General features: G+C 36.8%; 1 protein-coding gene across 1 annotated transcript in view; it reads left to right on the forward strand.

The window, feature by feature from the left end:
- Positions 1–15,624, forward strand: part of LOC111049752 (zinc finger protein ZPR1) — a 59,911-nt gene that overhangs the window by 43,106 nt on the left and 1,181 nt on the right. The window lies entirely within an intron of this gene.

Genomic DNA, 15,624 nt, shown 5'->3' on the forward strand with positions numbered 1-15,624 from the left:
TGGAGGAAATAGGTTCAAACTTTGCTCCTGGCATGACAAACCCGCTGACTCGTTTACCCAGTTTGGACTCATCAAAATGATGCACTAGATCTCGGCTGTGGCTACTCCCATAAACTCTGATTACACTACCGTCATTCTTATTACTAGAATTTCCGTCTACCTTATCACTAGTACAACTCTCATTATTTGCAATTTTTTCCGCTTAGTACATGAGGATTTGAGTACTCCTTTTTTTACTATTCTATTATTGGATTGATTGACAACCGTCCCTTGTTTGAAAGAGACTGGTTTCAGTACCTCACATGCATTATTCAACATTCTCCATCTATAATTAGCAGAATTAAATTTATCATTCAAAGAGAGACCCTCGGTTAAACTTGTAACTGGGTTATTTGATCGAAACTGAAACACCTCTTCAATAAAATACAATGCATATACACCACAATCAAAGCTATTATTTTGACGTGGACAAGGCATAGTAACTAATTTTTCTGAATTGAAATAAGTACCAATCCTCCCTACCAAATCTTCAGCAGATCTATAATTATATTTATCGAGAGAATCAAAACTGAAAAACCTATTGAAGTATATCTTATCATACACTACTACACTCCAATGGGAGCCTGACCAACCGTCATCGGTGCATCCGTCCTGTTTAGGCCTACTTATCACTCATCACAAATGCAATAATACTATTATTTTTTACTATTTCATTCAGAAATGATAAATCAGAATTTCTATCGTTAATGATCATACTAGTTACACTAGGCAAAACTATATGACTTCCTGGATAAGAGTTCATTAAAAAATTACAGAAACAGTCCATGTCGGCATCAGCGATAAGCTCTGTTCTGAGAAAACGTCCAACCGATCCATGAGAGTACCGTCTAGTGAGCTGCTCTCCGCTCTCTTGTCCTGCCCCCTTGGCTCGCTGCATGACATATTCATTAGACGGATGTCTAACTCCATCGAACGATCTATGGCGGCGCTCCACTGCTTCTCAAGTACCTCAATCCGCTCCCTCAACTGCTCGTTCTCCTGTTGTAGTTCTCCCAAGAACGCATCATTGGTGTCGTCATGTGCTTCTTTCACAGGAGTAGAGATTAGCACTTGGTTTTCTATGCCCTCCGATGTGTCATGTGAGTGCGCCCCCGAAACATCACGTACAATAGACAAGCCAGAGTTCTTTACGAGTGATACGGTACAGTTTTTCGTCAGACATCTCCATACATCACCCTTACTTGTTGATGAAGCTTTTCGAAATTTGAAACCCTTATACAGGATTGCCGGGTGGCCTTTGGTTGTTTTACACGATTTTATTGTCGAGCTCATGTCACTCATTTAATATGATATATAACTCACTAAATCTATAATGAAAAGTTATAGTCCATATACGTATTGGACAAGTTCAACACGTGTTCATATCAACAATCAGGTGACCCTCAAAAGACGGAGAGATGAAAGTAAGGGAAATAACAAAGTTTTTTAAATTCTTTACCAGAGTATCTGATACTGATAATCTCCTATCGCCTATGTGAGAAATGTTTCTACCTGACAAATAACTGTCACACTGTCAATTAGTTACCGAAAAAAAGTAACTGAATGCGGAGTTGATTGTTCAATTTCAAAACCTCCCGCCGCGGTGGCTCGATCAGAACTACGCATAAACAAATCTACAGGTTACTAGGATACTAGTTTTCCCGCCTAAAAGTTCGCCCAGCTCGCCAGCTCACTAGCGGTAAAAGAACACTCGAATTCAGAAACGAACTATACTACCTTATCTTATCACTTGAAGCAGTCCAAAAGTGAAAACAATAGTTCAGTTCTTATATAGCTGTATACATCTGTCACTCGATAAGTTCCCGGATTTATATTTATGTTGAAGAAGAGAAAACTTGCAATGACAAACCACTGTCTACTCAGTTTAGCTGGTTGAAACTTAGGTTAAGTAGATAGTCAGAAATAAAACCTTCGATCACCAATAAAAAACTCACAGTGCACAGGAAATTAATTTCACAATACAGCAACTACCACTTTGTGATTTACAATATCGTAAGTAAAACTTGAAACTTCACCATTAAAATTTTAAATTTAATGTTTAAATGAAGTGCTATATTAGAGCCTGCTTACATATCCTGCGCATGCGCATTCTTTCTTGTAAATCATGAGAGTCTTCAAAAGGATAATAATTTTGATATAATAGGCACTAGCCAACAGAAGTAATTAATAATGAGTTTTAAGAACATATGCACCAGGGCAATTTATAACAAACTTGACCTTAAAATAATTATAATATTGAGAATACAATGTCTGAAAACGGCTAAAATAATTCAAACTGAGAAGGCATAAAGGCAAAATTGAATGCATAAAAAATATGTCTATTAAGATGGGTGCTAGATTTAATTGAAATTAAATATGACAATTTTAGCAAAGTACATGAACATAAGTTAACCAGCAATTTTTAGAACAGAAACTTAAACAAAAAGTTATGAATGCTAGGTCTGAGTAGTAGATATTGAAATTGTATGTTTGAATATAACAAAACTGTGGCACTAGGGCCAAGTGTCAAATCAAGTAACAAAAATTAGAGCTGTATGTTTCAACATAAGTCAACAGGCACTAGGGCCGAGAGTCAAATCAAATAGTAGGCTTAGAGCTGAATGTTTCACCATAAGAGGTTAAGGGCCCTAGGGCCGAATGATAAATTTGAAACCAATTGTTTCACCATAACAGATTATAGGTTCTAGGGCCAGGAGTTGAATAATTGAAACTGAAGGTTTCAACATAACACATAGTCAAATCATAGGCGCTAGAACCAAGTAGAATAATTGAAACTGAAGGTTTCAACATAACAAAGTAGAATTATGCTTAATACTCGAATGAAAGAATTTCGTGGTTTTCAAGCAAGAAAAACCAGACAGCAGTATGTAATACTCCAAGGTTGTCAGGAGACAGAGCTGGACGCAGGTGGCAGGAAACATCATTGATACGAGAAGAGTATAGGTTACAGTTTGACATCAGTGGAAGACATGAGAAAGTTCGTTTGCATGTATAAATTTAATTATGCCTTGAATTTAATCATTCAATAAAATTGAATTGAGGCGTTGAAGCTGACTAAGAAACACGAATAAAGTTTGTTACCTACATGGTTGAAATCTGATCTGAGTTTAAAGTTGATGAACAAGGCACAAAACTGTGAATAATATAACATAATACATCACCAAAACTGAAATTTTAGATTATTAAGATTGATATTTGCTTGAAGATTTTAAATAATTTGGTTTCACTCGAAGGATGATTGAGAACCATTTTGATGAAAATTGAGGACAAAATTTGGAGCTTGCAACGACATTCCAACAACCGAGAAGAAAGCTAGAACATGAAGAAGAAGGTTTGTATACCAACCTCGAATTGAAGTGCAAGGAGTCGGACACAAAATGCGAAATAATTATTCAGAACAATAATTAGTGACTAAGAATGATAAATTTCATCACAAAAATATCAAGTGTAGACAAAATAAGAATAGATTGTGAAAATAAAAATACCAAAATCACCAACATAGACAGTGAAAAGCAGCTGATTTACAATGTACACGAAATCATATGTGCCAAGGCTAGCAAGATGGTGGAGAATCATCTGCAATGACTACAGATGACAATATAACCTAAAACTAAAACCGAATTAAAATATAAAATATACAAGGTGAGTGCATTGTGAATTTTAACATAAGCCGGGCCTCATTATGGAATTCAAGGAATTGCATAATAATTAGAAGAAATAAAAATATGTTAAAAGGAATGATGCACTCACTCATCATCAGTAGGCAAGGGAGCAATGCTATTGATTGACCGCTTGAAGGTACCACAGGCAGTAAGGACCAGAACAACCCGAACCATACCATCAGAGCCAGGAAATAATTCAACAATGCGACCAAGCCTCCAATCAGTTGGAGGGGTACCAGGATTTTTTAGTAACACTAGTGTGCCAAGCTTGATGTTGGGAGATGAGATAGTCCATTTTTGTTTGCACTGTAGATTAGCCAAGTATTCTAATGACCAGCGTTCCCAAGGCTGTTTTGTCATTTCAGAAAGACGTTGCCAACGAGCAAGGTGTTTGATGTGTTTTGTGTTGTGCTGTCTTGTAGGTAAGGCATTGAGTGATCTACTAGTAAAGAAATGAGCTGGTGACAGGTAGGCCAAGTCATGTGGATCTTCTGACAGAGGGACCAGGGGTCTTGAATTGAGGATGGCTTCTACTTGTGCTGAAAGTGTGAGCAACTCTTCAAAATTTAGGATTTGCTTCAGGGATACAATTTTAAAAATAGCCTTGAGTTGCTTGATCGCACTTTCCCAGAGACCACCATGATGAGGAGCTTTGGGTGGAATGAAATTCCATTGGATATTGAATGTGGCTGCAGAGTTTTGCAATGATTTTTGATTCTGAGGTGAAGCCAGGAATTCATATAGTTCCAGCAATTCATTTTGAGCACCAACGAAGGTAGCGCAAGAAATGCCGCTGGGGCAGTACCATAAGTGACTGTATTCAATTGGTATTGCTGGATTGGTTGAGAGACATCATCACGCCATAGAATTCGGTGGAAGTTGCGATCGGCAGGATTCAACAAAATTTGCCTATACATCTTTGCAATGTCAGCAACAAAGGCAACAGGATGCATGCGAAATCGTATGACAATGTCAAATAGGTCTGGTTGGACAGTTGGACCTATATGCAGAACATCATCTAGTGAAACACCAGTGGAGGTTTTGGCTGGTGCATCAAAAACTACCCTTAGTTTAGTGGTTGTAGAGTCCAATTTAAACACAGGGTGATGAGGGATGAAGTATCTTTTTTCAGTGTCAGCAAGTGGCGGCACAGCAGTCATGTGATTTAGTGCTTGATACTCAGACATAAAATCAACATATTGTGACTTCAGATTCGGATTGGAGGCAAGTCTTTTTTTCAAGTGAGTGAAATCGTTTTTCAGCTTGGAACTTGGACTGTCCCAGAGTGTGAAATGTATCCCTACGTGGAAGTGTCACAATAAATCGACCATCAGAATTTCTAGCAGTATGCTGATTGTAATGCTCTTCAACACTAGTTGCTTCAGAAGACAAAGGTTTTGAGGGTGATAATTCCTCAATCTTCCAAAACCTTTCCAGTTGGTTTGAAATCTCCCTAGTAGATACATTATGATTTGAAGTATGTTTAGAAGTAGCTGGAGCAACCTGATTAGAAGTTGGCTCAGAAATACTGGAGACAAGGAAATTAGATGTGTGTTCAGGTGAACATATAGGCTTAGAAAGTTTACAATTCCCAAAAATAATCCAACCAAGTTTGGTGTTTTGCATGAGTGGTGATTCAGGAGATACATAAATTTGTCCAAATGTAGTAATTGAAGCAAAGACACCTGCACCAAGCAAAATGTCAATATTCCTGGATTGATAGAACTGTGGATTGGCTAACTTAATATTAGTAGGAATATTTAAATTAGCAGGATCAAAGCTGACACCCGGAATGGGTTGTGAAATTTTATCTACAACTATACAATTTACATTTGTTGACCAAGTTTGATCAATTGACTTGATCAAAACAGAATGAGCAATTGATGACCTGACATTGTTGTTTGATACCGAATGTATTACAGTATTCAATTGCAATGAGGGAAGTGCAAGGCTAGATGCAACTCCCCGAGAGATCAAACAGCAGTCTGAACCAGTATCTAAGAGAGCTACATATTTGATAATTTCACCCTTCGAACTAACTGCAATTATTTCGGCAGTAGGCATAACTGCAATAGAAGACTTGAGGGGTAGATTTCCAGATGATGCAATATTTGTATGAACTGAGACTGATGATTGAGACATTGATGTCCTCTCAGTGGATATTTCATCAGGATTAGAATTCAACTGCAAGTCAACCAGAGTTGAATTAGAAGCATGTGACCTCTGATTGAATGGTTTTGTCTTAACCTGTAATGCATTGGAATTAACAATGTTCTTACCACTGACATTGTTAGAATTGATTTGGAGATGGACCATGCAAAAGTGAATGGTGGGCCTTCCCACAATGGCGACAGGCTCCAGAGCAAGGATGGCAATGGACGAATGGCTTCAAGCAGTTGAAACAGAGTTCCCTTTTTCTCACAGCTTCCCATTTGTCAGCTACAGTCATTCTTGACAGTGATGGACAGCCAAACACTCTATGAGTAGTGTCCTTGCAGAATGGACAGAAGGTTGATGGCTGAAAATTGTGATTATTATTAGTTTGATGATTATTATTTGATCTTACATTTGCACTAGTAGAAGCCGGAATATTATTCCGAGAGCCTTGATGAGGCTGTGAATTGGATTGCAAAGCAAGAGATTGTGAGATTTTGTGTTGAGATTCCATAAACCTAAGCAAAGTTTCCAAAGTAGGAGTTACATCGACAGCAGCATATCTTTCCCAGTCTCTTACAGTAGCTGAATCAAAACGACTAATTACCCTATGCATAGTGAATAGATTTCCAATGTCAATACCATCAATCGCAGATAGCACAGTGATATGCGACTGAGTGGAATCAATTAGTGTTCTCCAAGACTGAGGGGAACTTGAATGGAGCGGTGGCGGATCTAGAAGAGAACCAATATGTGTATCAGCAAGCAATCTAGAATTGTCATATCGTTCAGTATTGTGCGAGAGCTCGTAGCGATAGGTTGTATAACCGTTTAGTCTAGTGTAGTGTAGAAAAGTAAAGTCAGCAGTTTGTTCGGTTGAATACTCTTTAATTAGAACAAATTCGCGACGGATAAATTTTTCGTATATCTATGCAAGCGGAGCGGAAATTGGTGGATTGTGTTTTCAACGAGGCCGTTTTTGTGAACCGCGTGCGCGAGTGCTATTCGAGTGTTTCAGACAATATGTTTCGATAAACTCAAATAATGTCGGATAAACAACTAATCCGTCTACCCAAATTCTTGGCGCCAGAGTTTGAAGAAGAAGAAGAAGAGAAGAAGAAGAAGAAGTAGAAACTGTGCCTACGAAAATGGAGGAATCATCCAATGCTACTGATTGTTCATCAATTGCTGATTGTTCACCAGATAAGTACATTAGAATTAACAAACTCAAATCAGCAACAGAGCAGATCCTATATAATGCTTGGAAGGAGACTGAGCTGAAGTGGAAGAAATCTGAGGAAGAAAACAACAGTTAATGAAGAGAATTGAAAATCTTGAAGCTTTGTGTTCAGGAGGTAGTACGTCACACAAAGCTTTGGATAATCGAGGAAAATCATCTTCATCAAACCAGGTTATATATGAAACCGATGACGACACTCTAGCGAAGAAACTGAGTGGGTTAGAGCTCGCAATAAGCGATCTTCAAAGAAGAGGAAGCTCTTGAATTCCCCTCCGATTGATTCATCCCGTCATGACATTCAAAAGCAGTCAGATGTTGCACAACATGGATCATCGGTTGCAGAAAAGTTGCAGGCTAAGAGCAAAAAGATTCCACCTTTCCACCAGTGATAGTGGAAAACGTAAAATCTTTTCAAAAAGTATATGAGGAGATAACAAAATTTGCCAGTAAGGAAACTTTCAATTTCAAAGTATTGTCTGGAAATTCATTGAAAATAAATTTTCAGTCTGAAAAATATTTCAGAGAAGCAACAAATGGTTGAATGAAGTATGAGAACAAACAAACGAGACCAATAAGAGTGATGGCCAAGAAACTGTATAGCACTTGCCAACCAGAAAGCATAGTTGCTGACCTCAAAAATGGAGGATTCAAAATAATTAATGCTGTAAATAAATTAAAATGGAAGACCAAGGAGCCACTTGACATGTTTATTCTATCTTTTAGCACTGAAGAAGATGTGAAAAAAGTATATGAAATTAAACATATGGGATGCAAAGTGGAGATTGAGTCATTGGTTTCATCTAGATTAGTGCCTCAATGTAAAAAATGTCAAGGTTTTGGGCACACACAGAAATATTGTAACAGAGAGCCAAGATGTGTGAAGTGTGCTGGGAAGCACAGCACAATCAGCTGCACAAAACCGAAGGAGTCGGAGCCTAAATGTGTCCACTGTGGAGGAAAACATCCATCAAACTACAGAGGATGTAGTGTAGTTGTAGAACTACAGAAAATAAAAAATCAACGACAACGAAAAACCAATGTTCAGAAGACTGTTGAAGAAAAGAAACCCAACAAAAAACCTGAAAAGGAGGAGCAGAAGGGATTGAACAACCAGCCTGCAAAAGGAGCATTCAAGAGCAGCACCTCCTCTTTCACAAATCCGAACAAGAGCTACTCTGAAGCCGTGTCTTCAAAGAAGAAGGAAACACAACAAGAAAGTATGAGTAGTATCCTAAACATCATCTTGGAGAAGCTTATAAAACAGGAGTTGACGTTGACTGTATTTCAGCAAAGACTAAGTGAAATAGAAATAAACCAAATGAGCCAGCAATTGAGAATAATGACATGGAATGCCAATGGCCTTCAACAGAGACAAGCAGAATTAATAGCAGTACTTCAAATTAAGAAAATAGATATATGTTTAATCTCTGAGACTCACTTCACAACCCAGTCATACCTGAGATTCAGAGGCTACAAGTTGTATCATACTTCTCATCCCCAAAATAAAGCTAGAGGTGGAAGTGCAATAATAATCAGAGAGGGTCTGAAGCATTATGAAAACTCACCTATTCAAACAGAAGAAATGCAAGTGACAACAGTTACAGTGGAAACTAGAAGATTTCAATTTATTGTAGCAGCCATTTACAGTCCTCCAAGACACAATATAACCAATGAAGTTTACAAGAATTTATTCGACCACCTAGGAAACAGATTCATCATAGGTGGGGATTTCAATGCAAAACATATAAGTTGGGGCTCAAGATTGAATCTCAAAAAGGAAGACAGCTATTTCAAGCTATAAATGATAGGCAATGTTCAGTAATGTCATCAAATAGACCCACATATTGGCCAACTGATAGAAATAAATTACCAGATTTGATAGATTTCTTTGTAATCAGGAATTTATCATTGAACTACATGGAAATAGAAGATTGTGAAGACCTGAGCTCTGATCATACTGCATTGATCCTCAATGTGGGTGAAACTATGGTGATGAAAGAATGTAATTTGAGGCTAGTTAATAGGCAAACAGACTGGTCAGCATTCCAAGAATTATTGTGTGCAAAATTAGATTTTGAGCTAGAAATTACAAGCTGTGATCAGTTGGATCACTCCACATTCAACACAGAGAACAAGGTCTTCTGGTTCACATTATCCACATCACATATTGGAACTTATCCATGAGAAGAGGGAAGTGAGGAAAAAGTGGCAGCGAACAAGAGCACCAGTGGATAAAACTCATTCGAATTTTCTAGGTAAGAAACTGAAGGAATGTATCAGTAGCTATAAGAATGATATGATCAGTGAATATCTCAGAAACCTTGCTACAGATAAGAACTCCGATTATTCACTCTGGAAAGCTACAAAGTACTTGAAAAAACCCTCAGTTCAAGAAACACCAATCAAAACAATTAATGGTGAGTGGGCAAGGAATAACGAACAGAAAGCTGAACGTTTTGCAGAATACCTGGAAAGTGTCTTTCAACCTCATCAATTCCAAGGTGGTGTAGAAGATGATGAGATGGGAATATCACAGGATATGAGAGAGATTCCAGCCTTAACAACAAATGAGCTGATAAGTATTATCAAGACAACCAGTTGTAAGAAAGCTCCAGGATATGATCTCATTACTGGTGAAGTTCTGGAAAACCTAGCTTTGAAAAAACTCACAGTTCTCATAAATGCAGCTCTGAGGATGGAGTATGTGCCACTGTCATGGAAGGTAGCTGAAGTCATCATGGTCCCCAAGGCAGGTAAACCACCACATGATGCATCATCTTATAGACCCATATCTCTATTACCCACAATGGCCAAGATCTTCGAAAAAGTTTTGTGCTCTCCAGATTGAAACATGTGATAGAGAGTGGACAACTCATTTCTGATCATCAGTTTGGATTTAGAGGAAAACATTCAACAGTTCAGTAAGTCCATAGAATTACTCATGTAATTGAGAAGACTCTAGAAGAGAAAAAATATTGTGCTGCTATCTTTTTAGACGTTGCTCAGGCATTTGATAAAGTGTGGCATGTAGGACTAATTAAAAAACTACAAAAAGTTTTACCTCAGCAAAATGCCTCATTGCTAAAAACTTACCTGTCAGACAGATTCTTCCTAGTGAAACAAGGTGATAGCTACTCAGGACTAACACCAATTAAAGCTGGAGTACCTCAAGGAAGTGTATTGGGCCCTACTCTGTACCTGCTCTACACCAGCGATCTTCCTGTGCCATAAAATGACACTATTGCAACCTTTGCAGATGACACAGCTGTCTTAGCAGTTGGAGAAACCAATGAGGAAGCTACAAGTAAAGCGCAAGAAGCCATCAAGAAAATTGAGAAATGGACTAGAACCTGGCGGATTAAGTTGAATGAAAGCAAGTCCACACATGTTGTCTTCACAAATAGGCATTATGTGTACATCCCAATAAGATTAAACAACAAAGAAGGTCCATTTGCAAATGAGTCTAAGTATCTAATATCTGTGTGTTTGTCTTCTCGGTCTCAAAATTTTATAGTTTTTTCAAAGTTTGGAATTTTCTAATGAATTGTGTTTGATTCAATTTAATTTAAAATGATTTTTGAATTGTGAATTGAGTGTGTAATTAATGAATGTCAAGTGATACATAACCTAGCTACATTTTTGGACTGTTGTATAAATTAGAATTGGAACCGTTTTGGGATTATAAGCCTGTGGTACTTTTCTGTAAGTTGTGTAATTTTGAATGATTGAATAAAATAAATAAATATCTTGGAATGACACTAGATGCAAAACTACGATGGAAGTCACACGTCAAAAAAAAGAAAGAAGAACTGGATTTCAAATACTCGAAAATGTACTGGTTATTGGGGAGAAATTCAAGCCTTTCAACCTACAATAAATTACTATTGTATAGCCAAATTCTTCGGCCTGTGTGGTTGTATGGCATCCAGCTGTGGGGCAGTGCAAGAAAAAGTAACATCAACACCATCCAGAATTTCCAGAACAAGGTTTTGAGGAATGCTGTCAATGCTCCATACTTTGTCAGAAACTCGGATCTCCACAGGGACCTGCAGATAGAAGAAGTCGATGTCATGATCACAAAGGCTGCCAGAAACCATGAAGAGACTCTACATAATCATCAGAACATCCAAGCTCTTCACCTCATTGACAACTCTAATATAGTGAGAAGACTGAAAAGGAAGAAGCCTACAGATCTCGTTTAAATGTAGTAAGAGTTATTCTGAAAGAAACAGTGCATGGTCATTGCTCACTTAGACTGTGAAGGAGTTAATAGCCCTTTAATGTCAAACTTTTACATAAATATTAGCTTCCTCATTAAATTAACTTTTAAGCTAGAATTGAACTGTTCATTAACAAAGTGTTAGATTGCAGTCAAATTACAATAAAAAAAAAATATATATATATATATATATATCGTTCACCAAGAAGTCTCCAAGCCTGCTCAAAATCATTTTTACCAGTAGCAGCATTTTGAATTTGGGTGAGAGCCTCACCACTAAGAGACTGCTTCAAATAATACAATTTTGTGTATGATGAGAGTGCTGGATTGTCAACAACCAAATTTGAAAAAATTAGAACGAAAGTCAATCCAACTCCCAGGCTCACCACTGAAATGTGGGAGGGGAATAGGAGGAATGAAATTTTGAACTGTAGTTTGATCAAGTTGTTTACATTGTGACTGAGGAGCAGGAAAAGAGAGGGGTACTGGAGATTGTTCAGGTTGTGGACATTGATTAGCTAAAGGCATAGGTTGATTAATGGGTGGTGGAGCAGGAGAGTTTGCATGAGAATATATGGATTCATCAGGAATTACAGGAGGATCATTACATGCTGCTTGTTCCTGATGAATTGAAAAATTTCTAGTAATCAAGTTAAGTTGAGCTGTCAAAATTGAAAATTTTTCATCAATAACAGAATGCTCTTCTTGAGCTTCATCAGTTTCATCCTGGGCCAAATCCTCAGGATCAAGTTGAAAAAAAATCTCGTCATATTTGAGAGCAAGATTTGAAACCTTGGTTTTTACAACTAGAATTCGCTCATAGTCAACAACACTTTCAATTGTGAAAGTAAAATATTTGTCATAGAGCCTTTGTAACTCTTTAACAATGACATTCCTCTGCATTAGGATATTAGTTTTGGGTTTAGGACCCATAAAAGATTCAATGACTCACGAAATCCTTTTTACAATCTGGTTAGCTAGCTTGGAAGTTGTACATCTGCAGTTGACAGGTTGGCAGATGAGATATGGGCTGCTAACCAAGAAGTTGAGCTGGATCAAGAGTGATGCTCCATCAGATAAGACTCCAGGTAGGAGTGGTACAATTGTAGATACATGGAACATACAAAAAGTACAAAGGATATAAGTGCAGTGTAATGTTAGGTGACTTACAAACTAAGTTTTGTACAAAGATGTAATATTTATTTATCCTGATTATGAAATACCTAGAAGTTGCAAAATAATATTTTATAGGGGTCATCTATACAGTACATGAACTCACAGGCTGCCAGTGTAAATCTGGCCGGGACGACCTAACAATTATATGGTGTGTTTCAAGATAAGAGCAGTGGATGATTAACATTAGTTGAACAGAACCACATAATCGTTCCAATGGCAGATGGAGGACCAGCTCATGCGATCAGTAGTTGAGCGCATGCGCAATTGAAAATTAGCTGAAAGATGACAACTATAGCAAGGCAATTCAAGGATTGTAAAATAATCAAGTCGAATGTTGGTAAAAAATAACTGTACTGAAATTTATTGTAAATCATGAGAGTCTTCAAAAGGATAATAATTTTGATATAATAGGCACTAGCCAACAGAAGTAATTAATAATGAGTTTTAAGAACATATGCACCAGGGCAATTTATAACAAACTTGACCTTAAAATAATTATAATATTGAGAATACAATGTCTGAAAACGGCTAAAATAATTCAAACTGAGAAGGCATAAAGGCCAAATTGAATGCATAAAAAAAATGTCTATTAGGATGGGTGCTAGATTTAATTGAAATTAAATATGACAATTTTAGCAAAGTACATGAACATAGGTTAACCAGCAATTTTTAGAACAGAAACTTAAACAAAAAGTTATGAATGCTAGGTCTGAGTAGTAGATATTGAAATTGTATGTTTGAATATAACAAAACTGTGGCACTAGGGCCAAGTGTCAAATCAAGTAACAAAAATTAGAGCTGTGTGTTTCAACATAAGTCAACAGGCACTAGGGCCGAGAGTCAAATCAAATAGTAGGCTTAGAGCTGAATGTTTCACCATAAGAGGTTAAGGGCCCTAGGGCCGAATGATAAGTTTGAAACCAATTGTTTCACCATAACAAATTATAGGCGCTAGGGCCAGGAGTTGAATAATTGAAACTGAAGGTTTCAACATAACACATAGTCAAATCATAGGCGCTAGGGCCGAGTAGAATAATTGAAACTGAAGGTTTCAACATAATACATAGTCAAATCATAGGTGCTAGGGCCGAGTAGAATAATTGAAACTGAAGGTTTTAACATAACAAAGTAGAATTATGCTTAATACTCAACTGAAAGAATTTCATGGTTTTCAAGCAAGAAAAACGAGACAGCAGTATGTAATACTCCAAGGTTGTCAGGAGACAGGGCTGGATGCAAGTGGCAGGAAACATCATTGATATGAGAAGTATAGGTTACAGTTTGACATCAGTGGAAGACATGAGAAAGTTCGTTTGCATGTATAAATTTAATTATGCCTTGAATTTAATCATTCAATAAAATTGAATTGAGGCGTTGAAGCTGACTAAGAAACACGAATAAAGTTTGTCACATGGTTGAAATCAGATCTGAGTTTAAAGTTGATGAACAAGGCACAAAACTGTGAATGATATAACATAATACATCACCAAAACTGAAATTTTAGATTATTAAGATTGATATTTGCTTGAAGATTTTAGATAATTTGGTTTCACTTGAAGGATGATTGAGAATCATTTTGATGAAAATTGAGGACAAAATTTGGAGCTTGCAACGACATTCCAACAACCGAGAAGAAAGCTAGAACATGAAGAAGAAGGTTTGTATACCAACCTCGAATTGAAGTGCAAGGAGTCGGACACAAAATGCGAAATAATTATTCAGAACAATAATTAGTGACTAAGAATGATAAATTTCATCACAAAAATATCAAGTGTAGACAAAATAAGAATAGATTGTGAAAATAAAAATACCAAAATCACCAACATAGACAGTGAAAAGCAGCTGATTTACAATGTACACGAAATCATATGTGCCAAGGATAGCAAGATGGTGGAGAATCGTCTGCAATTATAACGTGGACCTCACTATACCACAGTCAGTGTTACCAACTTAATTTTGATTTTTCTGCACTGGTGCTCCATTTAACCTACTAAGTATTTCGCGTTGCCATGTTGCAAATCTGGAGTGCAGAAAAATTTTTCCCGCACTAGAGCGGAAAAGTGATTCTTTGCGTTCTGTAATCAGTGCAGCAATGGCGACTTTTCAACGTAACTGTAGGAATAGTATATTTCGCACCTAGGGCCGAAAATGGGACTTTTCTGGCTCGAAATCGGTTTTCAAGTCCGAGGCCGTAGGCCGAGGACTAGAAAAGATTGAGAGCCGGAAAAACATTTTTGCCCATGGTGAGAACGTTATTTTTCGCCACACAGGAAAATAAACAATATATTTATAATATGAGAATAATTGTCTATCATAAGCACTTCCAAAAGCAAAAGTGGAAGGTTATAGCTCTAGCAAATTTGAGGTAATCTGAATATCAAGAAATTGTCCAAGTATTTTTATTTTTTATTCTGATTTGTCTAAATAACCTAAAAGATTATGTTCAATTATGTAAGAGGTTGAGTTTATACTTTTTATTCTTCCAAATGACAATAAGATGATATTATTATAAATGTTTTGATTATTGAATGATAAACACAAAGAAGGAAAAGTTTTTGATCAGCTGTTTTAGCACACTTGAAATTTGGCCAATCTGAATGTCAACGGAAGTTTAGGTTAAAAGTTCTATCCTACTCTGAAAATAGAATTATTTGAATAGTTTATAATATATACTTATCTGTATTTTATTCATCCAAATAAAATGATAGTATATTATTACAGAATACTTTATTGAATTCTAAAAGCATAAAATGATTCCGTTTATCCACCAAGTTCCATGATAAACGCTGTACTAGGAGGTTTGAGGTTAGATTCTATTATACACTGAAAATTGAATTTGAATAGTTTATAATATCTCATTATTTGTATTTCATTCATCCAAATAAAATGATAGTATCTTATTGCAAAAACTTTATTCAATTCTAGAAGCATAAACTGATTCCGTTTCATAAACTATTTTGTAAACACGTTCACATCAAATCAGGATCAGCTGACTTCAAGGTTATTTTACAGCCCTAGGGCCGTAAAAATTTTACCGGCCTGGTCAGAAAACAATCACTTTCGGCCTCCATATGACGCACGTAAACCAGCTTATTACATCCAAGTGGGGCGAA

The sequence above is a fragment of the Nilaparvata lugens genome, chromosome 4 (genome assembly GCF_014356525.2).
Source record: "Nilaparvata lugens isolate BPH chromosome 4, ASM1435652v1, whole genome shotgun sequence".
NCBI classification, from domain to species: Eukaryota; Metazoa; Arthropoda; class Insecta; order Hemiptera; family Delphacidae; genus Nilaparvata; species Nilaparvata lugens.